Source organism: Aegilops tauschii, chromosome 5 (genome assembly GCF_002575655.3).
Source record: "Aegilops tauschii subsp. strangulata cultivar AL8/78 chromosome 5, Aet v6.0, whole genome shotgun sequence".
Taxonomy (NCBI): domain Eukaryota; kingdom Viridiplantae; phylum Streptophyta; class Magnoliopsida; order Poales; family Poaceae; genus Aegilops; species Aegilops tauschii.
In genome coordinates this window covers 196,070,516-196,086,746 of record NC_053039.3, presented here as the reverse complement: position 1 = coordinate 196,086,746, position 16,231 = coordinate 196,070,516, and positions in this window count along the sequence as shown.

The window sequence follows — 16,231 nt, the reverse complement described above, 5'->3', positions numbered from 1 at the left end:
GAGGTGGGAGGACGTCCCAAGGCAGCCTAAAACCAACCCTAGGTCGTACAAGGCTCATGGGCCCAAGTGGAGGTGATGCAACACCTTTGGACTTGTAGTTTGACTCGGATTCTGGTGCAACGTCAGATTGTTTCGACCATAACTCAATGCTCCGGACGAATTTAAAGGTGAATCCAATTGGGTTGGAAAGAGCACGAAATCTAGTTTCCAACAAAAAAAAGAATCACCCAATTCTGAGTCCGTATGAAAAAGTTGTTGGCTTTTTGAGTAAGGTATGTCTGTGCGTCCCAATCTGAATCCAGAACGTGAGAGACTTGGACTCTATCTTCTCTTGGCCCAAAAGTGACGTGAGAGGACTTTTTAAACAGAACCTAAACTTCTCCTTTTGCCTTATCTTCATATGTGGATTGTACAAATGTCCCATACACCTGCAATTAGACAAAACACAAAAGTGTGTGAAGTATTTTTGTTCTGGATAACATAAATAGATTATTGAATAGTTTGCACTAGAAATCACCTGACAAATATGCATGTATGCAATATTTTTGGTCGTATCCAAGGTAGTCATGTCCTCATCATCCTCCCCTTCTTGAAAACAAAGCCGTCCTCGGCGTTGCTTAATCTGAAATGTGGCTAACAAAAGAGACAAGGTGTACATGTTGTATATGTATATGTCATCCATTTTTACTTCCCATGGATTTTGCACATATGACACATGTATACATGAGTAACTTTCATAGTTAATAAAATATAAAGCCAAAATATTATCACAAGAAGTAGAAGGCATGAAAGTATTGCAACTCAGTTTGCACATATAAGTGAAGCTCTTATTCATATGAAAAGATTGACAATATTCATCATTAAACCATCCCAACATTGATGAACCATCACCAAGATTAGAGGTCATATCAAAATGATTAAACATTGGCACAATTATTTTCAAACATATTTGATCCAAATCTGATTTATTCCCTGATTCACTTGATTCTTTTGCATCGATAGTTAATTCAATGGGCTCACTCAAAATTGTTTGATCACATGGCAAAGTCAAATCATCAACATAGTCCTCTAAGGTAGCTGGTGTGATCAAAGTAGTGGGTAGCTCACCGCATGGTGCACTTAAATTGACAAGACATTCATCATACTCATGTGGAAGTGGAAGATTAGTACCTTTGTCATTACCTCTTATGATCAACTCAGATGAGGTAGGCACTCTCGGTGATGATGTGTCACATGGTGGAGGTGATGTAGTCCTCACAACAACGGATGTGGTTGTCATAGTATGCTTAGTAGTTGAAGGGACAACCGTATCAACTCTTGGAATGTGCATCTCGCGCTTGTTCTCCTTGTGCGCAACACGTCGTTTAATTTCCTGTTCAGCTTTGCAAGCAAGATGAAACAAATGGTCCATAGGATAACACTCTTCATGTATTAGTATCTCCTGAATGTCACGATTTAATCCTCCCCAAAATCTATCCATAAAATCTTCTTCACTTTCTTCTAAAGAGGAATGCAGCAAGGTAGTTTGTAAAGTATCATAATATTTCGTTACGGTGTCACTACCTTGTTTTAAATGTTGCAACTTTGTAATCATGTCACGAGTATAATAAGCGGGAACGAATGTATGTCGCATGGCAAGTTTCAAATCATCCCATGTAGTAGGTATATCATTAGGGTGTAACCGACAATATTCACTCCACCAAACTACAGCATAACCAGTGAAAGAACCAACCGCAACCTTAACTTTTTTACGTACATCAAAATTATTGGAAGCAAATATATTATTTAGGTCAAACTCCCATTCAATATATAAAGCAGGTCTAAAACGGCCATTAAATGGTGGTATAGAAACATTAACTTGATCATGTGCATTTGGATGTTTGTGCACCTCTCGTGACGGTTGTGGTATTTGCATAGGTGGCACATCTCCCACGATCGACAAACCCCATGAATTGACTCTAGATCCTGTCATGATTAGTAGAAACAAGAAACAAAATTCAAGAATAATGTTCCTATGAACTACTAGGATGTGGTGGTAAAGCGCTAACAGTAAAGCAAATATCAATATCTTACAAGTTCTTACCAAGCAGCAGGTGGTGACAGGCAACCAGCGGTGTCAAATAACTCCAAAGATTGAGTAAAGCGATTGCCAGGGGAACGTACGTATACACGGTGTAGAAATATGTGGAGCTAGGTTGGCTATATATGGTAGCAAAATATTAGCAATAATCAATTCAGAGATGCAATGTTGAATAAACGCTCAACGACGGTACTGTGCTGGTCCTAGGCTAGACCGGACTAGAGACGCGAGCCTAGAACACTAATGAGGTCACGGCGTAGCACAACTAGCATCAATGAAGGATACTAAGTAGCTCTGGACAGCAAGATATAAGTGAAGATCACAACGGCAGTAAAGATAATGATGAAAAACAACTGCCAAGCAGGATATACAACAACTCTCTCCAACTTTCCTCTTGAAAAGTTTGTGCCAATTTTCTGATAATTTTTTTCAAAGAATGCTACTAACTCAAGCTTTCCAATGCAAAAAGAATCACTCAATTCCGAGTTGATATGAGGAGTGAAAGAATTCTGAAACTGGCTTGAAAAACTGGAATAAGCTGTGTCCGCGAACTTCGGAGGGCAAAAAGACCTATTTAGAAGACGATTTTGAGGTGTAAAATATTAAACTAGTCTCTGCAACTATTTAGATGCGGCTCGTCGCTAGCTTTCATTTGAGTACTCGCGGAGTCAAAACGGACTTCGTATGAGGAAGGTATGCCTGTTTTACTAAACAGTGCACAAAACAGATTCCAATCCGAATTCAACTACGAGATTGAGTCTAGATAGATCCGAATTTTGTTTTTTTTCTTCTCTCTTTTTTTTTCCTCACACTTTTTTTCTTTCTCTTTTTTTCTGACTTCTTTTTCTTTTTTTTTCTCTCTTTTTTTTTCTCTGTCTTTTTTTTCTCTCCCTCTTTCCAAGACAAACTAGATAAGATGCAGATTGGATCAAGCGAAGATGTGAACGACCTCAACTATGATTGTGACAATGAACTATGAGTAGCACATGGTGGAATTTGATGGATGGTGTGGTGGACAGCAGAAGGGATAACGATGCAGCGGCGACGTGACTAATGTGAACAGAACTCGAAACTCTAAACGAACTAGACCCTAAGACTAGCAACTCGACACGACGATGCAACCGATAATTCAATAATGCAAACAATGAATAGAAAATTGCAAAGGCTCAGACTGGCTTGGACAAAAGGATGAATAGATCTAACTTTTTTGTGGCTTTTTCTTGGACAATAGGTAAGAAAATAAATCTAATCTAGGGGAAACTGGAAATTCTCACCGAGCAACCTGAAAACTGATACCACTTGATAGAGGCAAAGGTGTCCCGATCTTTCGATGAGATGATAACTATCGATTTGGTAGAGACGACTTTGACGATCCGACTACAAACGTGCACGATGTTGCGCCTTATCAATCGCTAAACCAATCTCCTGAGGTTACTGACGATGCCGGAAGCACGATCAGCCTGACCACGAAGGTCTATTCCTGCAAGCAATCGAAGAACGAGCAAGAATATGATAATGCAATCTGAATATTGCGAATATATATGAAGTATTGATAGTGGTGGGAATCCGTAAGCGGTCTTGGTCTGGTCGTTGGACACAAACGAAGTACACGAAGTTGCAATGGCTAACTTTTAACTAAACAAATTCCAAGGAAAAAGCTACTAGATGGATCTACTTATATAGGAGTAAGGGGTGGCGTCCAAGGAGGTGGGAGGACGTCCCAAGGCAGCCTAAAACCAACCCTAGGTCGTACAAGGCTCATGGGCCCAAGTGGAGGTGATGCAACACCTTTGGACTTGTAGTTTGACTCGGATTCTGGTGCAACGTCAGATTGTTTCGACCATAACTCAATGCTCCGGACGAATTTAAAGGTGAATCCAATTGGGTTGGAAAGAGCACGAAATCTAGTTTCCAACAAAAAAAGAATCACCCAATTCGGAGTCCGTATGAAAAAGTTGTTGGCGTTTTGAGTCAGGTATGTCAGTCCGAATCTGAATCCAGAACGTGAGAGACTTGGACTCTATCTTCTCTTGGCCCAAAAGTGACGTGAGAGGAATTTTTGAACAGAACCTAAACTTCTCCTTTTGCCTTATCTTCATATGTGGATTGTACAAATGTCCCATACACCTGCAATTAGACAAAACACAAAAGTGTGTGAAGTATTTTTGTTCTGGATAACATAAATAGATTATTGAATAGTTTGCACTAGAAATCACCTAACAAATATGCATGTATGCAATATTTTTGGTCGTATCCAAGGTAGTCATGTCCTCATCAATATGCCTTTGCCTGTACCTAGTGTTCCTTGGGAGGATATATCTATGGACTTTGTTTTAGGTTTACCTCGAACAAAGAAGGGGAGGGATAGCATATTTGTTGTCGTGGATAGGTTCTCAAAAATGGCACACTTTATACCATGTCATAAAAGCGATGATGCTGTTAATGTTGCTGATTTGTTCTTTCGTGAAATTATTCGCCCGCATGGTGTGCCAAATACTATTGTTTCAGATCGTGATACTAAATTTCTTAGCCACTTTTGGAGATGTTTATGGGCTAAGTTGGGGACTAAACTGCTTTTTAGTACTACTTGTCACCCCCAAACTGATGGTCAAACTGAAGTAGTCAATAGAACATTGTCTACTATGCTTAGGGCTGTTTTGAAGAATAATAAAAAAATGTGGGAAGAATGCTTGCCTCATATTGAATTTGCTTATAATCGTTCATTACATTCTACTACTAAGATGTGCCCTTTTGAAATTGTGTATGGTTTCCTACCTCGTGCACCCATTGATTTGTTGCCTCTTCCATCTTCGGAGAAGGTTAATTTTGATGCTAAACAAGGCGTTGAATTGATCTTAAAAATGCATGAGTTAACTAAGGAAAACATTGAGCGTATGAATGCTAAATATAAACTTGCTGGAGATAAGGGTTGATAGAGGCGAGGTGTCCCGTCTTTCGATGAGATGGTGGCTATCATTTTGGAGGAAGTCGACTTTGACGATCCGACTACGAACGTGCGAGGACGTCGCGCCTTAGCAATCGCTAAACCAACTGCGAGAGGTTATTGACCACGCCGGAGCACGATCAACCTGACCACGAAGGTCTGTTTCCTGCACGCAAACGAAGAACAAGCAAGAAACTAAGATTGCAATCTGGATATTGCGAATATAAGAGGAAAGCTTTATTGATCAAGGTGGGGTTCTGTGACGCCTTTGTCTGGCCGTTGAACACAAACGAAGTACGCGAAGTTGCAGCTATGGCAAACTTTTAATCTAAACAAAACCCAAAGTCTAAACGGTGCCCTAAGGGCTGTATATATGGAGGAAGAGGGGTCGTGGCCCTTGGGGAAGGGGTCCGAAACCAACCCTATCTCTTGTTTCCCCACACATACGGACTCTAAAAACAGCCTATACTTATGTATTTCGAAATTACATGGGCCTGGCCCAATAATAAGGTGACGCAGCACCTAGAATAGCCTCTGGACGAAATTTATGAAGTGGCATCTTGTATATTTCGTCCAAGGCTTCATTCACTCCTTATGGTGGCTTCAAAGTCCTGAAATCATCACTTGTAACTCCGTTCTTGTTCCCCTTGCGCATGCCATCAACTCCATGCTTGTTCTTGCTCCAATGTTCATCCTTCTCCAAGCTAGGCCCTTCATTTGTAAGCAAAACAAAAGTATCCAATTTAGGCAGCATCATATTCTCATGAACATTAGAATCATTACCAAGAAACGAAAGTATCCAATTTTCTTGGTAAATTACCAGGTACTTTCGTTTCTTGGTAATGATTCTAATGTTCATGAGAATATGATGCTACCTAAATTGGATACATTTGTTTTGCTTACAAATGAAGGGCCTGGCATGGATAAGAGGGGTGAACACTGGAGCAAGACTAAGCCTGGAGATGATGGCATGCGCAAGGGGAAGAAGAGCGGAGTTACAAGTGATGATTTCAAGACTTTGAAGCCACCATAAGGAGTGCATGAAGCCTTGGACGAAATATACAAGATGCCACTTCATAAATTTCGTCCAGAGGCTATCCTAGGTGCTGCGTACCTTATTTTTGGGCCAGACCCATGTAATTTCGAAATACTTCAATATAGGCTGTTTTTAGAGTCCGTATGTGTGGGGAAACAATAGTTAGGGTGGGTTTCGGACCTCTCCTCCAAGGGCCACGAAATTCTTCCGCCCCTCTTCCTCCATATATACAGCCCCTCGGGCATCGTTTAGACTTTGGGTTTTGTTTAGATTAAAAGTTCGCCATAGCTGCAACTTCGCGTACTTCGTTTGTGTTCAACGACCAGACAAAGGCGTCACAGAACCCTGCCTTCATTAATAAAGCTTTCATCTTTTATTCGCAATATCCAGATTGCAATCTCAGTTTCTTGCTTGTTCTTCATTTGCTCGCAGGAAATAGACCCTCGTGGTCAGGTTGATCGTGCTCCGGCGTGGTCAATAACCCCTCGGAAGTTGGTTTAGCGATTGCTAAGGCGCGACGTCTTCGCACGTTCTTAGTCGGATCGTCAAAGTCGACTCCCACAGAAAACGATTGCTATCTCATCGAAACATCGGGACACCTTTGCCTCTATCAATAATATATTTGCTTCCAATAATTTTGATGTACGTAAAAAATTTAAGGTTGCGGTTGGTTCTTTCACTGGTTATGCAATAGTTTGGTGGAGTGAATATTGTCGGTTACACCCTAATACCTACTACTTGGGATGATTTGAAACTTGCCATGATTACAAAGTTGCAACATTTAAAACAAGGTAGTGACACCGTAACGAAATATTATGATACTTTACAAACTACCTTGCTGCATTCCTCTTTAGAAGAAAGTGAAGAAGATTTTATGGATAGATTTTGGGGAGGATTAAATCGTGACATTCAGGAGATACTAATTCATGAAGAGTGTTATCCTATGGACCATTTGTTTCATCTTGCTTGCAAAGCTGAACAGGAAATAAAACGATGTGTTGCCCACAAGGAGAACAAGCGCGAGATGCACATTCTAAGAGTTGATACGGTTGTCCCTTCAACTACTAGGCATACTATGAAAACCACATCCGTTGTTGTGAGGACTACATCACCTCCACCATGTGACACATCATCACCGAGAGTGCCTACATCATCTGAGTTGATCATAAGAGGTAATGACAAAGGTACTAATCTTCCACATCCACATGAGTATGATGAATGTCTTGTCAATTTAAGTGCACCATGCGGTGAGCTACCCACTACTTTGATCACACCAACTACTTTAGAGGACTACGTTGATGATTTGACTTTGCCATGTGATCAAACAATTTTGAGTGAACCCATTGAATTAACTATCGATGCAAAAGAATCAAGTGAATCAGGGAATAAATCAGATTTGGATCAAATATGTTTGAAAATAATTGTGCCAATGTTTAATCATTTTGTGACCTCTAATCTTGGTGATGGTTCATCAATGTTGGGATGGTTTAATGATAAGCAGTGTCAATCTTTTGATATGAATAAGAGCTTCACTTATATGTGCAAACTGAGTTGCAATATTTTCATGCCTTTGACTTCTTGTGAAAATATATTGGCTTTACATTTCATGAATTTTGAAGGGTGCTCTTGTATAAATGTGTCACATGTGCACCAAATGAGATCAGTAAAAACAGATGACATATACTGATAGAGGCAAAGGTGTCCCGTCTTTCGATGAGATGATGAATATCGCTTTGATGGAAGTCGACTTTGACGATCCGACTACGAACGTGCGAGGACGTCGCGCCTTAGCAATCGCTAAACCAACTCCGAGAGGTTATCGACCACGCCGGAGCACGATCAACCTGACCACGAGGGTCTGTTTCCTGCGAGCAAACGAAGAACAGGCAAGAAACTGAGATTGCAATCTGGATATTGCGAATATAAGATGAAAGCTTTATTGATCAAGGTGGGGTTCTGTGACGCCTTTGTCTGGTCGCTGAACACAAACGAAGTACGCGAAGTTGCAGCTATGGCGAACTTTTAATCTAAACAAAACCCAAAGTCTAAACGACGCCCTAAGGGCTGTATATATGGAGGAAGAGGGGGGGAATTTCGTGGCCCTTGAGGAAGGGGTCCGAAACCAACCCTATCTCTTGTTTCCCCACACATACGGACTCTAAAAACAGCCTATACTTATGTATTTCGCAATTACATGGGCCTGGCCCAATAATAAGGTGACGCAGCACCTAGAATAGCCTCTGGACGAAAGTTATGAAGTAGCATCTTGTATATTTCGTCCAAGGCTTCATGCACGCATTATGGTGGCTTCAACGTCCTGAAATCATCACTTGTAACTCCGTTCTTGTTCCCCATGCGCATGCCATCATCTCCATGCTTGTTCTTGCTCCAATGTTCATCCTTCTCAAAGCTAGGCCCTTCATTTGTAAGCAAAACAAATGTATCCAATTTAGGCAGCATCATATTCTCATGAACATTAGAATCATTAGCAAGAAACGAAAGTACCTGGTAATTTAATTGGCGTGCGCGAGCTCTAGTAATTGGTCCAGTATGTATAGCAGCAGGGACTGTGGGTGTAATAATTGTATTGATGTCCTCATCATCCTCCCCTTCTTGAAATGAAGTCGTCCTCGACGGAAGCTCATCTTCCTCACCCAAATAAGGCTTCAAATCTGCAATATTAAAAGTGGGACTAACCCCAAAATCTGCAGGCAGCTCAAGTTTATATGCATTATCATTTATTTTCTCTAACACCTTAAAAGGACCATCAGCACGTGGCATTAGCTTTGATTTGCGCAAATCAGGAAATCTATCCTTACGCAAATGTAACCAAACAAGATCTCCAGGTGCAAACACAACATGTTTTCTACCCTTATCTCCAGCAAGTTTATATTTAGCATTCATACGCTCAATGTTTTCCTTAGTTAACTCATGCATTTTTAAGATCAATTCAGCACGTTGTTTAGCATCAAAATTAACCTTCTCCGAAGATGGAATTGGCAACAAATCAATAGGTGCACGAGGTAGGAAACCATACACAATTTCAAAAGGGCACATCTTAGTAGTAGAATGCAATGAACGATTATAAGCAAACTCAATATGAGGCAAGCAGTCTTCCCACATTTTCTTATTATTCTTCAAAACAGCCCTAAGCATAGTAGACAATGTTCTATTGACTACTTCAGTTTGTCCATCAGTTTGGGGGTGACAAGTAGTACTAAAAAGCAGTTTAGTCCCCAACTTAGCCCATAAACATCTCCAAAAGTGGCTAAGAAATTTAGTATCACGATCTGAAACAATAGTATTTGGCACACCATGCAAGCGAATAATTTCACGAAAGAACAAATCAGCAACATTAACAGCATCATCGCTTTTATGACATGGTATAAAGTGCGCCATTTTCGAGAATCTATCCACGACAACAAATATGCTATCCCTCCCCTTCTTTGTTCGAGGTAAACCTAAAACAAAGTCCATAGATATATCCTCCCAAGGAACACTAGGTACAGGCAAAGGCATATATAAACCATGAGGATTGAGTCGTGACTTAGCTTTTTGACATGTAGTGCAGCGAGCAACAAAACGCTCAACATCCCGTCTCATCTTTGGCCAAAAGAAATGTGTAGCAAGTACGTCCTCCGTCTTCTTCACGCCAAAGTGTCCCATTAATCCTCCTCCATGCGCCTCCTGCAACAACAAAAGACGAAGAGAGCTAGCTGGAATGCATAGCTTGTTAGCACGGAACACAAATCCATCATTAACGACAAACTTGTTCCAGGTTCTTCCTTCTTTACAATTCTGCAATACATCTTTAAAATCAGCATCATGCACATATTGATCTTTGATGGTCTCCAAACCAAATATTTTGAAGTCAAGTTGTGAAAGCATAGTATAGCGACGAGACAATGCATCAGCAATAACATTTTCTTTACCCTTCTTGTGTTTAATGACATAAGGGAAAGTTTCAATGAATTCAACCCATTTAGCATGTCTACGATTCAGTTTAGCTTGACTTTTAATATGTTTCAAAGATTCATGATCAGAATGTATAACAAATTCTTTGGGCCATAAATAATGTTGCCATGTTTCTAAAGTCCGAACAAGAGCATATAGTTCTTTATCATAAGTAGAATAATTCAGACTAGGCCCACTCAATTTTTCAGAAAAGTATGCAACAGGTTTGCCATCTTGTAATAACACACCTCCTAATCCAATGCCACTAGCATCACATTCAAGCTCAAAAGTCTTATTAAAATCAGGAAGTTGGAGTAAAGGAGCATGTGTCAACTTATCTTTCAATACCGTGAAGGCTTCTTCCTGTGCGGTACCCCAAACAAAAGGCACATCCTTCTTTGTAAGCTCGTTGAGAGGTGCAGCAATGGTGCTAAAATCTCTCACAAAACGCCTATAGAAACCAGCGAGTCCAAGAAAACTCCGCACTTGTGTGACCGTTTTGGGCTGCGGCCAACTCTCAATAGCTTCAATCTTGGCTTTATCAACTTCAATTCCCTGTGGAGTAACAACATAGCCAAGAAAAGATACTCGGTCGGTGCAAAAGGTGCACTTCCCAAGGTTACCAAACAAACGTGCATCACGTAGAGCAATAAAAACAGCACGTAAATGTTCCAAATGTTCTTCCAAAGATTTGCTATAAATCAGTATATCATCAAAATAGACCACCACAAATCGTCCAATGAAAGCACGTAAAACTTCGTTCATTAGTCTCATGAAAGTACTAGGTGCATTAGTTAACCCAAAAGGCATGACTAACCACTCATATAAACCAAACTTAGTTTTAAATGCAGTTTCCCATTCATCTCCCAATTTCATACGAATTTGATGGTATCCACTACGCAAATCAACTTTGGAGAATATTGTAGAGCCACTCAATTCATCAAGCATATCATCGAGCCTAGGAATAGGATGACGATAACGAATAGTAATATTATTAATGCCTCTACAATCAACACACATACGCGACGTACCATCCTTTTTAGGCACGAGTATAATAGGAACAGCACAAGGACTAAGAGATTCGCGTATATAACCTTTGTCGAGCAGCTCCTGTACTTGACGCATAATCTCCTTCGTCTCCTCTGGATTGGTACGGTATGGTGCACGGTTGGGTAGCGATGCACCGGGAATTAAGTCAATTTGATGCTCAATCCCTCGAATAGGTGGTAATCCCGGTGGCACGTCTTGTGGGAAGACGTCAGCGAACTCCTGCAAAATGTGAGTGACAGCAGGGGGCAAAGAGGAAGGCACGTCCTCGAATGAAAATAATGCCTCTTTGCACACAAAAGCATAGCAAACAGATTTGCTGAAATCTAGTTCATCAATATCAGATTTTGTGGCAAGTAAACATGCACTTTTCAATTTAATTTCAGAAACAACACTAGATGGTTTATTATTAGGTTTCATTTGTTGCTCAAATTCCTTTGCCACAATCTGATTTTCACTCTTATTTTTCTCCTGTTTTGCTTTATTAGCTCTATTAATGTCATCTTTCAAAATGGAATCAGGAGTCATAGGAAGCAAAGTAATATTTTTATCCTTATGAACAAGAGTATACTGATTGTTTCTACCATGGTGTACAGAATTTTTATCAAATTGCCATGGTCTACCTAGTAATAAGGAACATGCTTGCATGGGTACCACATCACAATCAACATAATCAGCATATGTAGAGATACTAAAATGCACACGAACAGTACGTGTTACCTTAACCTTGCCGCTGTTGTTGAACCACTGGATGTAGTAAGGATGTGGATGTGGTCTTGTGGTGAGAGATAGCTTCTCCACCATCTCCATGCTAGCCAAGTTGTTACAGCTCCCTCCATCTATGATGACGCGAACAGAACGTTCCTTCACAACTCCCTTTGTATGGAACAAATTATGCCTCTGATTTTGCTCTGCTTGTGTGACCTGCACACTCAAAACACGTTGAGCAACTAAACATTCATACCTGTCAGCGTCTTCAGGAGCCATGTATTGCGTCTCATTTTCAGAATCATCTCCACCATGTTCTTCACGTGTAATAAGAGCCAAAGTCTCCTCATCATAGTCACTAGCGGACTCATACCCACCATCCTCAGTAGCAATCATGACACGCTGAGATTTGCATTCTCTCGCAAAATGTCCTCTTCCCTTACAACGACGACAAATAATATCACTTGTGTGCCCTGTCGATGCCATGGAAGAAGAAGAGCTCTGCACAGGCCCGGCAGGTGTGCTCTTGGCAGAGAGTGGTGGTTGTGCCTGCTTTCTTGTATCACGGCTGGAGGTGGCACCTGATGGAGGTGATGGTGAAGTGGAAGTAGAAGATGCACGCGGTGTCCATGATGAAGGTCGACCTGCAGAAAAGTTAGTTCGCGCCAATGGCTGTCGATCCTGCACTTCACGTTCAGCTTTACAAGCAAGATGGAATAAACGAGTGATATTATTATAATCCTTATACTCTAGAATGGTCTGAATCTCTTTATTTAATCCACCCATAAAACGTGCAAGCATAGCTTCATTCTCCTCAACAATACCACATCTAATCATGCCAGTTTGTAATTCCTGATAATATTCTTCTACAGAATTTTTTCCTTGTCTTAAACGCTGCAATTTTTGAAGTAATTCACGTTGATAATATGGTGGAACCCAACGAGTACGCATAGCAGTTTTCAAAGCAGCCCAAGTAGCTGGAACAGGATATAATCTACAATGTTCAGACCACCAAACACATGCAAAGCTAGTGAAAGCACAAACAGCAGCAGGAACACGTCTCTCCTCAGGATATTGTAAACATGTAAATCGTTGTTCAGTTTCTAACTCCCAAGTAAGATATATATCAGGAACATATCTACCCTCAAATGGTGGAATATTCAATTTCAGTTTAGGGAGATGGTCATGATCTCGTACCTGAGGTGGTGGTGCCGGCCTACCGTTGCGAATATATACCTGAGGTCGACCTGCTGGTGGTGGTGCTGGTGGCTGCACGTAGTTCTGATTTTGATCAACCTCATCCTCATAATCGCCTGCATAATCGTCATCCTCCTCAGCCGCCGCAGGAGCAGGAGCCAAAGAAGCATCAACAGTAGGGACAGCAGCACCCGAATTTTGACCAATCTCAATTGGAACGCGCTGTGCCCGTCCCACTTGATTTGGAAGGCGGCGTTGGAGATGTGGTTGTTGTTGTTGTAGAGGTGCGACATGTGCAGCCGGTGGTGGTTGGGGAAGACGCTTTAGTAATTCAGTAAACTTGTTATCCAGCTTTGTCTCAAACGACTTCTCCACGGCATCTATCTTCTCCATAGCCTCTTCAAATCTGTTTAGCACATCTCCCACCTGGCCACTCATCATTTGCTGAAATTTATCATGCAACTCCTTGTTCGTCATGTTCGCCCAATCAGTCTCATCGGCTTGTGAACCTGCCATGGTTAGCAGCAATAGAAACACAAAAGAATATGATCCTGCAGACTACTAGAAGTGGTGGGACGGTGGTGTGTCACAAAACCTTCAAGCGAATCTCAAATTCTTACCAGTTCTTACCCAGCAGCAGGTGGTGATCGGCAACCGTTGTAGTCAAAAACTCTCAAAGCTTGGATATAGCGATTACCAGGGAGAGTCAAACGCACGATGTAGACTTAGGTGGAGCTGGGAAGGCTTATAATATGGTAGCAAAATGGTAAGCAATAATCAATTCAGAGATGCAAAGTTGAATAAACGCTCAACGACGGTACTGTGCTGGTCCTAGGCTAGACCGTGCTAGAGACGCGAGCCTAGAACACTAACAAAATCACGGCGCTGCACGTAAACAAGGGAAAAGCACACTCAGGAATCTTTTTTTTTCGCTCTTTTTTTTTTTTTTTTTTTTGCGCTCTTTTTTTTTTTTTTTTGCGCTCCTCCTTTTTTTTTTTTTTTTTTTTTGCGAAAAAATCACTATAATGGCGAGTGTCTCAAAACTCTTCCCAGGTCAAACTGACAGGATGGGCACAAAATTTTTTGACTATTTTTTTTTTCGGAAATCAGGGCAGCGACGACGAAAAAGTGCGACAAAAAATCACTATGATGGCGAGTGTCTCAAAACACTACCCGGGGCCTAAAAATAGGATAGGGAAAAAATATTTTTGGTTGCCGAAATTTTTTTTTTTTTTTTTTTCCGAGACCTACTCAGGCAAGGAAACACGAAACGGAAAATATATGGATCTCTAAAACAAACCGACTATGAAAAGAACTCGGATTGGTGGTGGATATATGGCGGTGGTATATGGCAGCGGTGGTGGTATATGGATACGGATTCAAAGCGGTGGCGGATAAGCAATGGTGGTAGATGGCAAGGCGATGATGATGGTGCGGCGGCGGCGTGACAACTTATGACCAGAACTCGAAACTCTAAAAGACTAGACTCTAAGACCAGCTGATAGAGGCAAAGGTGTCCCGTCTTTCGATGAGATGATGAATATCACTTTGATGGAAGTCGACTTTGACGATCCGACTACGAACGTGCGAGGACGTCGCGCCTTAGCAATCGCTAAACCAACTCCGAGAGGTTATCGACCACGCCGGAGCACGATCAACCTGACCACGAGGGTCTGTTTCCTGCGAGCAAACGAAGAACAGGCAAGAAACTGAGATTGCAATCTGGATATTGCGAATATAAGATGAAAGCTTTATTGATCAAGGTGGGGTTCTGTGACGCCTTTGTCTGGTCGCTGAACACAAACGAAGTACGCGAAGTTGCAGCTATGGCGAACTTTTAATCTAAACAAAACCCAAAGTCTAAACGACGCCCTAAGGGCTGTATATATGGAGGAAGAGGGGGGGGAATTTCGTGGCCCTTGAGGAAGGGGTCCGAAACCAACCCTATCTCTTGTTTCCCCACACATACGGACTCTAAAAACAGCCTATACTTATGTATTTCGAAATTACATGGGCCTGGCCCAATAATAAGGTGACGCAGCACCTAGAATAGCCTCTGGACGAAAGTTATGAAGTAGCATCTTGTATATTTCGTCCAAGGCTTCATGCACGCATTATGGTGGCTTCAACGTCCTGAAATCATCACTTGTAACTCCGTTCTTGTTCCCCATGCGCATGCCATCATCTCCATGCTTGTTCTTGCTCCAATGTTCATCCTTCTCAAAGCTAGGCCCTTCATTTGTAAGCAAAACAAATGTATCCAATTTAGGCAGCATCATATTCTCATGAACATTAGAATCATTAGCAAGAAACGAAAGTACCTGGTAATTTAATTGGCGTGCGCGAGCTCTAGTAATTGGTCCAGTATGTATAGCAGCAGAGTCTAGTCTTTTAGAGTTTCGAGTTCTGGTCATAAGTTGTCACGCCGCCGCCGCACCATCATCATCGCCTTGCCATCTACCACCATTGCTTATCCGCCACCGCTTTGAATCCGTATCCATATACCACCACCGCTGCCATATACTACCGCCATATATCCACCACCAATCCGAGTTCTTTTCATAGTCGGTTTGTTTTAGAGATCCATATATTTTCCGTTTCGTGTTTCCTTGCCTGAGTAGGTCTCGGAAAAAAAAAAAAAAAAAAAAAGTCTGGAGACCCCCGGGCAGTTTTTAGGCCAAAATTTCGGCAACCAAAAATATTTTTTCCCTATCCTATTTTTAGGCCCCGGGTAGTGTTTTGAGACACTCGCCATCATAGTGATTTTTTGTCGCACTTTTTCGTCGTCGCTGCCCTGATTTCCGAAAAAAAAAATAGTCAAAAAATTTTGTGCCCATCCTGTCAGTTTGACCTGGGAAGAGTTTTGAGACACTCGCCATTATAGTGATTTTTTCGCAAAAAAAAAAAAAAAAAAAAGGAGGAGCGCAAAAAAAAAAGAGCGCAAAAAAAAAAAAAAGAGCGAAAAAAAAAATTCCTGAGTGTGCTTTTCCCTTGTTTACGTGCAGCGCCGTGATTTTGTTAGTGTTCTAGGCTCGCGTCTCTAGCACGGTCTAGCCTAGGACCAGCACAGTACCGTCGTTGAGCGTTTATTCAACTTTGCATCTCTGAATTGATTATTGCTTACCATTTTGCTACCATATTATAAGCCTTCCCAGCTCCACATAAGTCTACATCGTGCGTTTGACTCTCCCTGGTAATCGCTATATCCAAGCTTTGAGAGTTTTTGACTACAACGGTTGCCGATCACCACCTGCTGCTGGGTAAG